The sequence below is a fragment of the Melospiza georgiana genome, chromosome 9 (assembly GCF_028018845.1).
Source record: "Melospiza georgiana isolate bMelGeo1 chromosome 9, bMelGeo1.pri, whole genome shotgun sequence".
In the NCBI taxonomy this organism is placed as follows: Eukaryota; Metazoa; Chordata; class Aves; order Passeriformes; family Passerellidae; genus Melospiza; species Melospiza georgiana.
The window spans coordinates 19,227,869-19,242,816 of record NC_080438.1 but is presented as its reverse complement, the minus strand read 5'-3'; positions in this window follow the sequence as shown (position 1 = coordinate 19,242,816).

Here is a 14,948-nt window from a genome sequence, read left to right as displayed (position 1 = left end):
CAATTATTGTTAAATGTTACATGATAAAATGGCAAAAAGACCCTAAAAAAGTTACGAAGATTTGCCAGGTCTTTACATCATATATGGTAAAATCTCAAGGTTTGTCTGTATGCAATAGTAGAGTGCAGCTGGTTATGGGAAATGTGAATTTATAGCACACTTGATAATCAGCAGTAGCTCACAAATGCACAGAGTATAGCTGAAGTGAAGGTTGCTTGTTCTGTTTCTGAGTTATAATAAGTTACTGCACATGAAGACACCCTCAGAGCTGTATCCTCTGGTGAGTCAAAGAGAAATGCACTGCTCTGGGTGAGCACTATCTGCTGATGAAAACCTTTTCCTTTTCATGACTTTTCAAAGAGTAGGAAGAATTCAGTATGGGTCACAAACCACAAACTTACATTGTTATAATTCACTATAATGCAGCTTTGAAATAACTGTTAATCTACTTGTCTTCTTCCCTCATAAGTGAAAGCATACTGAGGACTTATTCTGGAAATTCTCATTTTAGTTTATGCAGACTACATCACTGGAGTGAGGGCTGAATGTAGATCAGGAATTCAAGCAGCTACATTCCAAGTGCATCCTTCATTTTCATCGAGTGGAAAAGCTACAATAGGCTGTACTTGAGTTGGGTTTTGAGTGAACCATAAATGAGAGCATAGGCAAATCCAAGGTGCAGTAACTTTCAATTCCTGCTGACAGTGTAAACCTGAGCACCTACTTTTGTGCTACCTTTTAGTCCCTGGGTCACTGCATACACCATGAGATATATGCACAATGTAGACATTAACACTACTCACAAAAATTAGCTGTGTTTTTTTCCTACAGAGCAGCTTGAATGAAAATCATGGACCTAATTGGTTAGAGAAGATTTGACCCAATTTCATTCTCTCTCAGTAAGAACATATTTCCAGACTGTCAGTCTTCTTCAGCACTAGGTTAATGTGTTTCATCTCATCTTATATTTAAAAATTTTCATTGTTAAATGTATTTCTGCAGTTGTAATTAAATGTAATGAAAATAATTATTTCTCAGGATTGTCCTTGTTACTGTTTCTTATTCCCTATCCCTTTCCTTCCTTGTTTCTTTTCCATCCAGAAGAAAGAATACAGCAGACTGCAGTCAAACTATAAACTCTTAGTCAGTATTGGACTTTCTTTAATGAAACCTGAATGCATTATTTCTCTATTGAAACTTTTCTAGTTTGTGTTGTTAAAATGTCACTATGACAGTCTCAGAGATATATGAGATAGTCAATTTTAGAAAATTCTAGCCCCTTGATTGTATATCATCAATCATTTCAGATCCAGAGTTTGGAATAGATGTTAAAAATGTTTGATACTTTATGCATTTTGGCAGCATCATTAGCAAAACAAGAGTCACCTGCAAGCCAGAAAACTAAAAGCCAGGCATGATTTTGTAATATTCAACCTAGAGAAATACTTTTTTCACAAATATATTTTTTACAAAGCTAAATTATCTATATTAACCACTTATCTGAAATTTTTCTGTATGGCATCTAAACTCCCTTGATTAAACATAAAATTTATGTAGGGACCCATCTGCAGAAAATAATTAGCTTTGCCAGAGGAAAAATAATTTCATTTTAGAAGAGTCTGCAAGGAAAAAGATAGGAAAGAAGACAGGAAAACTAAAAGAAAAAAGAAAAGGTTTCTGGAAAAAAAAATAAAAAGAAAAAAAATAACAAGGAATGTAAGAGACATCAGGCTGGTGTCCTCAAGGCCATGGGTTCATAACAAACATAAGACATTATAAAGACTGGCAGCAGAGGCTGTCTAAAGAGTTGTCAAAACAACACGGAATTAAACAAAAAAATGGCAAAGGTTGTGAAAGATGGGCCACCAAGAAGCGAGAAGCTCTTCCCTTCCAAATAGGGTAAAGGAGCGTACCTGGAGGAAATAATCAACATGCTTGCCAGAAGAATTGAACTCCTGTTGATGTGTTATGGTGACGGATGGTAGAGAAATCTAAATCATTTGCTTTCACTTTGCTGCCTGATTACTGCATGTCATCAGTCTTATTAAAAACAAAAAGAATTGAGCACTGATGAGAAAGGTCATCTGCTTGTGTCATTCTGGCAGCTGCACTGCAAATACCCTCCTGGAGGCAGAAACTCTGCCTCACCTGAGAGATGCCCAGTTTGTTTAAATGGGAGAAGCTTCTGGAAAGTGTGTGAATGACAGCCAGGAATCATTGAGCAGGAAAACTCCTCTCCTGAAGACCCACAGGAGATCCTGAGGAGTTTTGTGCCTCTAAGCTGCTGCAGAAGAAGAAGAAAATATTTTAAAATTATGGAAGAGAGTAATCTCCTTTCATAACTCTATTTAATATTCTTTTTCCTCACACAAAAGATTTCTGTTTTCCTATCTTTCTTGGACATTTGTACCTACAAAAAAATGGAAAAACTCTACTCCTATCTTCTATGCAAAAATCAGAAAAGGTTGATTTGGAACAGCCAGTATATATCTACCACAATGAGATTTGTTTTGAAGGTCAAAGCATATTCCTATTCCCTGGTCAGATAACATTATCTGTGAAACTTTAGAGCCAAATACTTACCCTTTAAATGAAAAAATATTTGTACAATAGGCATATTTAAGTACCTAATTTTCTGTATATTCTTTTCCACAAATTCATTAACTATAATATTTGTGAAAGTAATCACAAAAGCAGTGTGCACACAGTTTAAATTAATTCATTTAAAATCAAAAGAATATTAATATAAATATGTTTGCTGTATTCATCCAATTCTAATTATTACTTACTTTTGACATCTGTGAAAATCAGATAAACTATTAAAATAGAGTCTGAAGAACAAGTATGAAAAGAACATGCTATCAAGTTACAGCCTTCAGAAACTATATGAAACTTTAACCAGAAATATTCAATTCAATTATATTGCAGGAAGTCATTGGCCAGCTTATTAGTATGATAAAAGTATGGAAATTATTGCAGTTTAAGAACACATAGGGGGGTACTAATATGTTAATTGCAATTAAAGCCTGATATCAGTTCCATGTAGGAAGTTCAAATTTTCAGTGATTTTAACGCGAGCAGAAATTTTAATTAAAAGGCTTTTACTTCATATTACTAAGTCTTGCTGATGAATCTAGCAAGTGAGGTGGGTATTGCTGACAAAAAGACATCCAGCCAGTGTCCTCCTTCCTGCCCCTGAGCCCAAAGCTCCAGCAGAAATGCAGTGACCACCCAGCTGGGTGGACACTTCTGTGCCCCAAACATTAAGGCTGCTTCTTTAAAAATACTATTTAATTGCTCCCTCATTGCATCAATGAGGCATTGAAATATTAGCTAATTATATAGTTAGTGGGTTTTGGTGCTTTTCTCAGAGCCAAAAATACAAATGCTGGGAAGCAATAAATATCCAGTAAATTTTGCTAGTATTGTGGTAGAATCACAAAGTTGTCCCCTCCCTTCTCAATGAAAGAGAAAAAACAAGGACCTCAATTCTAACCAAAATGTCCAGCCCAGAATTCAATACTCATCTGGCTTGAGCTGAGTTCTTAAAAACACACATGAGCAACATTAGCTTGTTTTTATTGTATTTTATTTATTCGAGTAGCTTGTACCTTACAATATAAATTATTAAACCTCTCCACACCAAAGTGCCCTGAATTATATCACTCTTGAGCTAAATATTGGTCAACATGATTGATAATGCTTTATGCAAGCTGAAAACTGTAACTACATGTTACAAGCAACAATAAAGAGAATATTGGAGGCAGCAGCTGCATCTGCCTAAAGCAAACACTTCGTCCTTGCTGTGACAACATCTGATGGAAGGCTCTTGCCATTTTTTCTGTCCTATGAATAGCCAACATAAGCAAGGGGGTTTTCTTCTCTTTCTTTCATTGTTTGTATGTGGTATAAAAGGCATGGGAATACAGTAGAAACACATGCTAGAATTAAAACACATTGCAAAGCGTCATTCAGTAGATCCAGTAGCAAGCAAAGTAATATAGAGAGATATTGCTGGCATATCCTTATTCTCAGCTGTGTTCCTACAATCTGGACTTCCCAATGGGCCATGAGTATGCTTTAAATTTAGTTTAAAATCAACTTCAGTATTTGGTTCTTCAGCATCTGCATGGAGGAGCTGGCAACCTTTGGTGAAAGCAATGCTTTTCTCCTCCCTTTGAATTGTCTGACACTCCACAGACAAACCAAACTGTCACATAGGTCACTGTTTGGTGATCCATGCCACACAATAATCCTGTGGTTAACTCTGCATTTTGCATCTGAGCTGCTAACCAAAATTTGTATACAGTGGTACTTTTTAAAAAAATATATAGTCAGAGATTCTTCTGTAAGACTGGAGGTGAGGAGGGGAGAGTCAGAGGTTAATTCTTCCTTCCTACTATTTAGTACTGCAACCCCTTTTTTTTTGTTTGTAAATGCTGATGTGCATGTGCACTGCAAGGTCCAAAACTGAACAAATTAAAGTGAGTATGATTTGTCATTTGCTTTACTTACAATGTTAGCAACTTTTCTTCCCAGGGCTTCCATTTTCCTCTTTAAAAGACACTCGAACATATATCAATAGATTTCTTTGTGACTCTAACTAACTGAGTTATATTTTTTTCAGCAGTAGTAGGTGTTGAAGAATGTGAATTGAAATTTGAAGGTTCCTGGCTCCCAAGCCAGCAGGAGATGAGGTTTAATTGCTTGGAAATACATTTTCACAGCTGATACTGGGGAACAGAAAAAGTCTGTATGTCAAGAGCCTCTAAACTAATCATTTAGCCATAACATGCACCACCCCATACCTGGGGACAATGTAACTGTTAACAGCTTGAAGCTGTTGAAAAAATAGCCAATGAGAAACTTTCCTCTAATTTTCTAATGCTATTCTTCACCCTGAATAAACTAATAGAAGAGAAATGTCTTATTTTCAATTCTGTCAGTTCAAATGAAAACAATTGTGTGTTCAGCTAGTTTTAGCCCTGGAATTTATTAGATCTGAGGTTGTTCATTAAGGCAACAATTTTGAACTTGCTCAGTTGTTAATACACTGGCTATATAAACTCTGGAGCTGTCTGGTATATCTGGTTACACTCTGGAGACTGAGATTTGGTTTCCAGCAGTACAGATCAGGTCAAGAATGGCAATAACAATTAGCCATTAGTCACTAGATCTCAATTTACCATAATAAAAGGTCATTTCTTCTGAGCATTTTCTCCCTGGAAAGGAAGAGGAAACACAGGAAACTCTTAACATATTGAAAATTGGGATATGGAAGACTTGGTTATGACTTCTGAGTAGATAATAGGGATAAAAGGTCTATTTCTTTTGAGCTTACTGTTTTACTATGGGGCAGGTTCTGCATGTATTGACTGTATCTACTATAAGTCAGTCTTGTTTCTTCAAGTTTGTGCCTGACTCAACACAAGCATATGAGAGACAGTGAGAAACCTCACCTGTGCAACATTCTTGCTGCTGCAATTATTCCTTTCCCATTGCTTCCATGAAGGACAGAGCAGGGGCATAGGTCTGCCTTTTTCTGTAACTTCACCAGGTAACCTTTTGCAGGGGCTGGTGAAGGAGCCGCAGCTCCCCTCCCTCCCTGAGGCTGGAGGGGCAGCACAGAGAGCACAGGGCTCCTGAGCCTGGGGGTTTGGGCTCTGAGCAGCAGAAGGGTCCCTGACACTCGTGTAGAGTTTTGCTCTCCTGCCACACAGGAAGCCCATAACAACTCCCTGACCCAAAAGGGTGTCAGGACTCTGCAAAGCCACCTGGGCTTGAGCTCTGAAGGCAGCAGACAACTGTGAGGAACTCAGGTTACATGGCAAGACTTTACTCCCTGCTCTCCAGAAGAAATATTTAATAATAAATCTGTAAGTGCCTATAAAACATGTAAGCATGAGATATAGCTGAGCTGTTTATGATTAATTTTCTAATTCAAGTTGTTCAAAGAACAAGGAGGATATAGATGAACACTTACCTCCAGTTACCACTTGAGAGTATCAACTTGGCAATAACCCCTCAAACTAAAATGAAATAAAAAATTGAAATTGTTTTTCATAAAGAATCCCTGTGAACTGCTCAAGTTTAGCAGGAAAAGGTGTTTTGAAACTCAACTTTATTTAAAAAGTTAGCCATCAATGAAGAAAGTGGAAAGGTATAACAGGAGAAAGAGTAGATAGCATCTCAGATCAGATCCTTATTTTTAAAATAGACAGTAGCAGCTGAGAAAAAAATTGCAAGAGAAGCTTCAAAACTTGGAGGGTGCTTGTTGTGGATTGGTCCTACCTAAAACTGGTATTTGTAATTAATATAAACAGAGAAGCAGTGCCTGCTAGCAGCTTTGCTAACAATCAGCTGACAGATAGTTAACTCTAGAAAGGTCAAAGGTCAGGGCTCTTAATCTATAGGTTGATGATCCCTTGGGGACAGTGTGGTGTGAAAAAGAATTTGGTATGCTTGATGCTATTATAGGCAGGATCAGCCTGTCAAGATCCATTAGCACTGACTTTTCCTCCAAATAAGCATTAAGCCAGCTTTTGGTATAATTTTTTCAACGTAGATTTCTTATCATTCTTAGTAATCCTTTATAAGCATGCAACATTTCATCCTTATATACTAAATAGTGATTTTTCAGGAATTTGTGAAATGCATGCTATATTCTTCAATTAGGTCTATTTAGCATGTTGATATATTTCTGATAGGCTTAAAATTAAATTGAAGAGTCTACAAAGAAAAAATAGTCATCTTGAAAGTGCAGCTTAATGTGTGGGGCACAGTGTTATCTTGTGTAAATTTCTTGTTTGTAGCATAACAAAGACCAAAACAAATCTGAATACTCTATTTAAAAGGAAATCAGAAATAATTTTAGTCCTACTTTATTGCTTTCAGACCCAAAGTGTTTTAACTTGACATTTTCTCTGAATATTTTATATGTTCTTTGACTCTCTAGATAGCTGTAAGGGAGAAAAACTTCATTTGCTTTTCACATTTGTTCATTGCAGTTTCAAAAACACTTCTTATAATGACCTTGAAAGTAAAGGAAGTTGTGAAGGTTTTTTGCTATATGACATTCATTAGTAAGTAATGCAGAAAGAATGCTAATAGCATGTTGCTGAAATATGTAAAGAACTGTATTTTTTCATTATGTTAAATCAAGATGTGTAGCTTAAATGACAATAAGGTGTAGCATATGTACGGAGAATATTCTGAAAGCTTTTAGCAGAGCAAAGAGCAGTTAATAAAATGTAATAAAAGCAAAATGAAAACAAATTTCTCAGATTATAACATATTTATAGCAGTTACATAATACCATGTTTAAGTACAATTTAAAAATCTTAAGTAAAAAGTTGTTACATGTAGCTTTGAGTCTGACTTCTGTCAGCTTCAGAACATACAGCCTTACATATATTTCCATCCCATATGTCAACCTTTAAAAATAGTTTTGGAAAATAGAATGAAATCTTTTGAAGTTTGCTATCATAGCTTTGGCTGTTTATAAAAAAAAATCAAATCAATGCCTCCCAATATGTAATAAATCTTGACTTTACCTCCCCAAAGATTACATCTGTATGTTCAGAAAGGCTCAGTCAGTCTGGTTCATTTGATGGGCAGATGCATGTCATGCAATTCTTGATGAGAAACTTGTGAGCATCCTTTGGCCGTGTCTACTTTGAGCTGTCAGATGGTTTTCTCTTGGGTATCTTTCCTTTTGCTGTGCATCAGACCAAGATAATATTTTATTGTTGGTCATAATTAATAATTCATTGAAATGCATCAAATGAACACACACACAAAAAAAGGTGGATATAAATCTTATTAGGTCCCTGGATAAAGTCACAGTATGCCTTTGCATTTTGAATTTCCAGGCATATATTATATCATCCAATATTGAAACAAGCTGAGAAATGTAATATAAAAATTTGATAAATTGCTCTCTGCCTGTAAATGAGAAAACAGACTTGTAAAATGTGAAATGAACCATTCTGGCAAAGAAGAATTTGAGTTTAGAGTGTAAACACTTGAGTTAATGGCTAGGGTATCTCTGAGTCTCAGAAGCTGTGGTACACAGGGAGGGTGAAAGTGAGGTTATGGAAGCTCTTCAATATTTTACTTTGAACATCCTTACAGGCCTTAATTAGACAGATTACCTGTTATGCATGGTGCAGTGTGCTGAACAGTTTTAAACCAGCTTGTCCTCAAGGCAAATGGAAGGCAAAGTCAAAAAGAATTACACTCTACACAAATAACAATGAACCTACTATTAATGTTATGGGGAAAAAATGAAACTTTCCCAGTCCATACGCTATTTAATTTTTAACTAACAAAAGAGTCTGTTAAATATTTACTGACCATTTGAATTTTTGCACATATTCTGTCCACCCTTCACTGCCTCAATCTGCATGAAATCATAATAACATTTAATGTTGTAATTACTTGACTTTTTCTGATTTGTGTTGCTTTATATCTAAGAAAATGTGACAACATAATGAAAACTTCTTTGACATGAACATTAAGAAATGCTTTCTTTATTTATATAAAGTGGATTTTTAAAATTCCCAGTTCAATACCATATCTCTAACAGAAAGCATGGTGAAGCAGTGTGTTCACTAATGTTTCCAGGATACAAGTGTTAACTTGCTGTATATATGCTAAATTCCTGAATCTATTTAATCGGTTTATTCATCCAGCCACCTACAGGGAAGGTCACCATGTCAAGCAATGCTGAATGGTATTTTGTGTGAATTGGGAACAGAACTTTTAAAGGCTAGAGGTTTAGGAACATAAACCAGATGTGCTCATTTGAAATAGTCTACTTATTAAAAAAAGGTCAAACACTTAGATCTTTTTAAAATCTTACTGTCAGACACACTCCATAGAACTAAGAATTTTATTGTTCTGAATTGTATGAATTTCACCAATTTCTTAGATTAAATGTGTCATCTGATCTTTGCCATAAATATATTACTTTCTTGTTTATCATCTAATATTACATGTAAGAATATTATTAATTCTTTCAGATGAATATTTTTCAAGATAATGACTCTAAAAAACACTTTGCGTGTTTTTATTTTTATTGTTCAGAATTTCTGCAAGCAATGAATTCATATATTGGTTTACAAAACCGTTTTTTTCAGTCAATAATTTGCACAGAATAAATCTAGATAATGATGTGGTAGTGTGGAGATGTTTGTTGGTTTGAAGGTTTTTGGGGGGGAAGAGAGGGGAGATCTTTCCACATAGTCATGTCTAAAGACGGATCCCTTCTCCATAGGAGTCAAATTAAACATCATATAATTATGGGTGGAATTGAACTCTGTTGGTCACTCTGCTAAACTGATTTACTGAACCACCTACACTGACTTGGAGGATCTAATTTCTTGCTATCCTCAAATTCCTGGATAGGAAATTTTAGGACTTAGAAGAAAAAAAATATTGAAGTGTGAATCAAGCAACTTGAAAGATGTATAGGGAGAAGGAGTAAATTTTTTTTCCAACTTCCACACAGAATATGGAGTATTAAATGGAGCTCTATTCATTCTGCTTGAATAGCCAGTCCACCCAATGCTCAGAAGCTGCTCAGAGCAGTGAAGGTTGAAAGCATCTGTTCTCCTCCCATTCTGAGTCCCATCCTTCTTGCTAGAACCCCTCAAAGGAACAAAGCAAAGGAAAAAAAAGAAAAATAAATACCTGATAGAGCAATCAAAAGTTGCAGCAGAGCAGAGAAAATGAAACACCTGCCTTTGTTAGCATACAGCAACTGATTGCTATGAAATGTCTGTAGTTCTGCTTTCTCTGGTATGGATTACATAGCTATTGACAATTTTCTTATTTCAACTACTTTATGATCTTGAAGGTCATAGGAATCCTGGAGTTATAATGTACAAAAAGCAAATCTGCTAAATCTGCTCTTTGGAGAAAATATTTTGCCTTCTGCTTGAGCTACACCACTCTCTGTCCCTCACAGTAAACTACACAGAGCAAGGACATCAACTAGAGAGTGGGCTACAACAACCAGCCAACAAATAAAACCAAAAAAACAGCTCACTAATAAAAAAAAAATACAATTATAATTGAGGATAATTTTGCCTAGGTTATATTCAGATGGTTTGCTCTGTTCTGCATTTGAATACTTTTCACAGAGTGTTCTTTAGTCATAGTGAACTGCAGTTGACTTTCCCTTTCTAGGTCAGAAACATTATTCATCCTTCAATGTACATCTCCTTTAAAAAAAAAAAACAAAAACAAACTTGAATTAAATTCTGGGTTGTACCCATTTAAATTTACACAGAAGAAAACCCTGAGCACTGGTAGATGTTCAGCAAATGTTTTTCCTGCAAAGGATTATCCCTCCCTTTTTTTTTTTTTTTTTTTTTTTTTTTTTTTTTTCCTCTCAAGGGTGCTATGATTTGGGTTTGGCTCTTATGAAAGGTTAATCAAGTGTTTTGGAGATATATTTTTTCTTTCTGATATAAAATATGAGTAAAATATATCTGGCCTAACCCATTTTCCAAGAGAGTCCTCTTTGGATTCCTAGTGTTATTTCTTAGAATAAGAGCAACATTTGTCATGTTTGATAACGTTAGAGCTTTCTTCTAAATTTTCCAAAAATACAAACTTCAAACAAATTTCTTTACGGATTCTATACTTTTATGGAGATTTAATACACCATAAGTACAAAAATATTTGATAAAATAAAAAGAAAATGCTTTCCAAAAGTAATAATATTTTTTATAGATACATCCAAACTTTCAAAATAAAAATCACAAATAAATGAGGCAGATATTCTAAGAACCTCCTTCTGCTAATATTTATCTTTATGACTGATCATTTAACTGACCTAGTCTCTTCTTTGGGTAGTTTATCAAGGTAACATTTTAAAGTTCTTAAACACTCTTACACTATCTGTGATAAAGCTTAGAAAATTTGGGGCTCCTTTTATCAATTTTGTTAATTGGAAACGTGTCCATCTGACACATAAGTTTCAGAGGTTGACCACGTGGAATTTTTTTTTTGTGTGTGAATTATGAATTGGTTAATTACTACATTAGTATCAGTTCAGCCTTCTATTTAAGGATTAAATATAAACACTGTTCAAAGTTAAATATTCTACTGAATATTTACAACAGTTCATTTTTTTAATAAAGTGCACTATTTGTACTTCTTTTATTTTATTTGTGGAGTTAAGAGTAAATGAGAGACTTGCTCTATTTCAGAGGCAAAATAGCAAATTTCCTTTCCTTCAAAGAGTTTACAGAAAAAAAATAAGATGGATCAAAGTAGCACCTGCAGTATATTTGTTCCTTTTGAAATGTCCACTTTAGTATTTCCTACTTTTCCCAAAAGGATATTATAATTTTATTCCAACCTAATTAAAGTAACAATTTCAAAAATCATCATGGTATACAAGACTGTGAATGAGACTCATTCAATTAATGTAAGATCATGCGAAACTGTGAATAAGTATTTTAAATTAGCACATATATCTTTAGTTTATTAATCCATCATTATTTGCTTCATTGTTTCCAAAAGCCTATTTTGCTTCTTAGACATAGTAAAAAATAATTGACTTGGTTTGCAAAAAAGAGGTTATACTAGCATGAAGCTTAAAAAGACATCTGATGGAGCATTGCTATTATTCAGATATCCAAGGCTAAGTACCCAGAGTAGTTCAGTGATGAACTGTGACTAGATAGTGTGAAAAGTCCCAGAGGAAAAGTTAAAAGCAGGTGAAGCAAAGTGACATTTTAGAGGCTCTGCTGGAAGGCTGCACAAGCCAGACTCAGCAGGTCCATCTCACTTGTGTCTGCCTTCTGGGAGGAGCACCCTGCAAATGGAAAAGAAAATGCTGCAATGGCTTGGATTTTCTGGCAACTCTACCTTAACAGTGAAGATAAAAATTGTTGTTTTGTACTCTCTGACCCATGAAACCTAATTATCTCATTTTCTTGGTTAAATTGATAGCAAATCAAGCACCTTCTCATACTCCAGTACTACTTCTGAATCTCTGCTTCATTCCTGCTTTTAGATAGGAAAACTGACCTTACTGTTATGAATTTGATACAACCCCAGTGAAGGTCAGAAATAGCTGGAACAACATCCATTCTAATACAATTTAATTAGCACTGGTTGTTTAGAAGATTCTCCCAGTACAGTGCTGGCCTCACTACATCACAATCTTGATCTGACTCGTTGGCAAAATGCTCACTGATTTTCCCAGAACAGGGATTTTGCTATGCAGTCTGTGGGATGCTACAGCCTTTGAATAGATTATTATTATTATACAAAATATTTTGATAGACAACCTCAAAATTAATTTAAAACATTTTCTGTAATTGTGTTCTTGAATTTTTAATTATTTTTCAGTAATCTCTTTAATAATCTTAATGATTTGTGATAGAGTGTAGCATTCTGGGCTTTTATTGTATTAGGCACTGTGCTGTGGGAAAAAGGTGTGTCTTACCCAAAGTAATGTTATTCTTCTCCACTTTCTCTGACAAAATGTTTTAGACTGTTCACAGTAATCTGCCACCTGTGCAGTTTAATACTGCTTCCAATTATGACAAAGTAAACGTATGCTGTAAAAACCTCTGCTGCTTTGTATTCTGTGTGCCACCTAACAATCTTCTGCCCTGTTTGCCTTTTGTACTGCTGTTGTGCTCTGGACTGATGGTTTCAATGATTTTTCCCTTTCTAATCACTGTGCTGGATGATTGTTCTATTAAAGTCAGAGTCCCTACATTGGTTTCTTGCTTCACACCTTATTATTTTATATTTATCTCACACTTGTACAAGCTTATCTGAACCTCTCTGGTCTAAAAGAATAGTGGGGTTCACAAAAAAGGAAGCTGAGAAATTCTCTTGGTTAGTGGCTTCTGAGTTATAACAGGGTTCCTCCTGAAGTTTTTGAGAATTTTGATATCAAGGAATTAATTCAATCAGTCAGTTGAAACCTTCCTGGCTTCAGACAAACTCCCATTTCTCTGTCTCCTCACCTTTTGAAAAACATTGGCTTTTGCATGAAGGGAATACATATTGTGGAGCTGACATGATTTCAGCACTCCACTGACAAAGGGGGTTCGATACAATTTTAAATTTTTTTCTCATTAAGCGCAGAAGTGTAAAATAAAACTTTCAGATAGCTCTAATAAAAATAGGAAAATGCTTCTACAAAGCATAGTTTTGAAAGTTCTGGTTGTTAACTTATATGACTGTTTTCATGACCTTTTTGGATCTATGAGAGACATTTAATATTGGTTGCTTCTAAAGATATTACAGGCCACATAACTTACTGGACTTGATGGGTTTTATTTGTTTTAACTGTACTGTTCCATCCATTTTTAATTCTTGAGAATACTGCTACCATTCCATTCTAAAAAGCTGTAAAGAATGAATGTTGCCAACTCCTAGGACAGCATGCATTTGCTGAGGGAAAATCTCAATCATACTCCCCAAAGCATTACAGATGAAAAGAGTATTTTTTGCTTAAGTACTTCTTAATGCAACTGTTAAGTGCTTTGTTTATGCTACATTGTATTATAGTAGTCAAACTTACTCCCTTCCATTGTCAATTTACAAAATACATCATCCTTGAATTGCTTTTTGAAGAAAGGCTACTGTGTTAATATATATATTTCAATAATTAATGGAATAATAAAGTAAGCCTAGATATGACTGTGTTCCCAGTGAAAATGCAAAAAAGAAAATTAACAGTAGATGTTTTCATTTTAAAAAAATAATGGGAAAAATTTTAAAATATAAATATAACATTTAAACTTTTTTAAAAATAATTTTCTTTTTCTTCAATGAGATTAGGTATTTCAACAGTCATTTTAAGGTACTGAAAACCACACTCCATTAAAATGCCCTTTGTGCGCTAAAATAAATTGTGTTCAAATTAAAGTTTTGTAAACTGTGAATTGGGGCTTGGGTGAATCTTATAAGTAATAATTAAAATCCTTTCTTTCGTAGTGATTTAGTTTTTACTGATTTCAGTTATAAATCAAGTTATGTGTTGAACAGAAATGTCCTGAGACACACAATGGAAAAACTTGTAAAGAAAGTCTCAACAGACACCAGAATTAGGAGATAATAAAATAGGGAAATAGACTGCAACAAAGATAAATCATTGTTTTACTGGTTTGGCTTGTTCTGTTCTTTCAGCAAGATGTTCCTTTGGAGCCCTGTTATTGCCAAAATCCTCACTGAAAAACTGGAGAAATTATTTCTAGCAGTAAAATGCGTTTTATTCATGAGGAAGAGTTCAGTTCACAGTAGTCCTTAACCTTTTGACCCTCATATTCCTTGCTGAAATATAATTTGCTTAATTTTGTTTAACCACTGGCTGAAGAAAAAATATAGCAAGTATACTTGCAATGGAATTTAGAACATCTAGCGTGTCTTGACATTTTGCATCCTAGCAAAATTGCAATTATAATGCTTTAGGTATACCTAACATGCCCTGACACATTTAGAAGAATGAACATGGCATTGAAAACTGTTTTCAAAGAACATTTATGTTCATGCACTATGCACAGAAAAAATAATTCAGCAATTCAATTTGGTTTTGAGTTCAAACATCAAAGGGTTTTAAGAATGTTTATTACAGAAACAGAACATGGATTCAATAGAACAGAGATGCAGTTAGAATTGGCTAAACATCTTTCCACTTACAGTGCTGAGAAAAATATTTTGAAAGAAAAGAATAACAAGTAAATACTAATCAGAAATCCAAACTCCCCTTTGTGTACCAATAGCCTCTCTCACTCTAAATGCAGATATTTTGGGGAGGTTATGTGAACAAAAGCATATTGACATCAATATTTATCAAAAATTACTAAGAATTGTAATAATTATGAAATGTGAAGAGTTATTTGACTACATTTGTATTTTCTGAAGTCTTTCTATTTCTGAATGCTGAATGAGACACAAGACTTACTACTGTG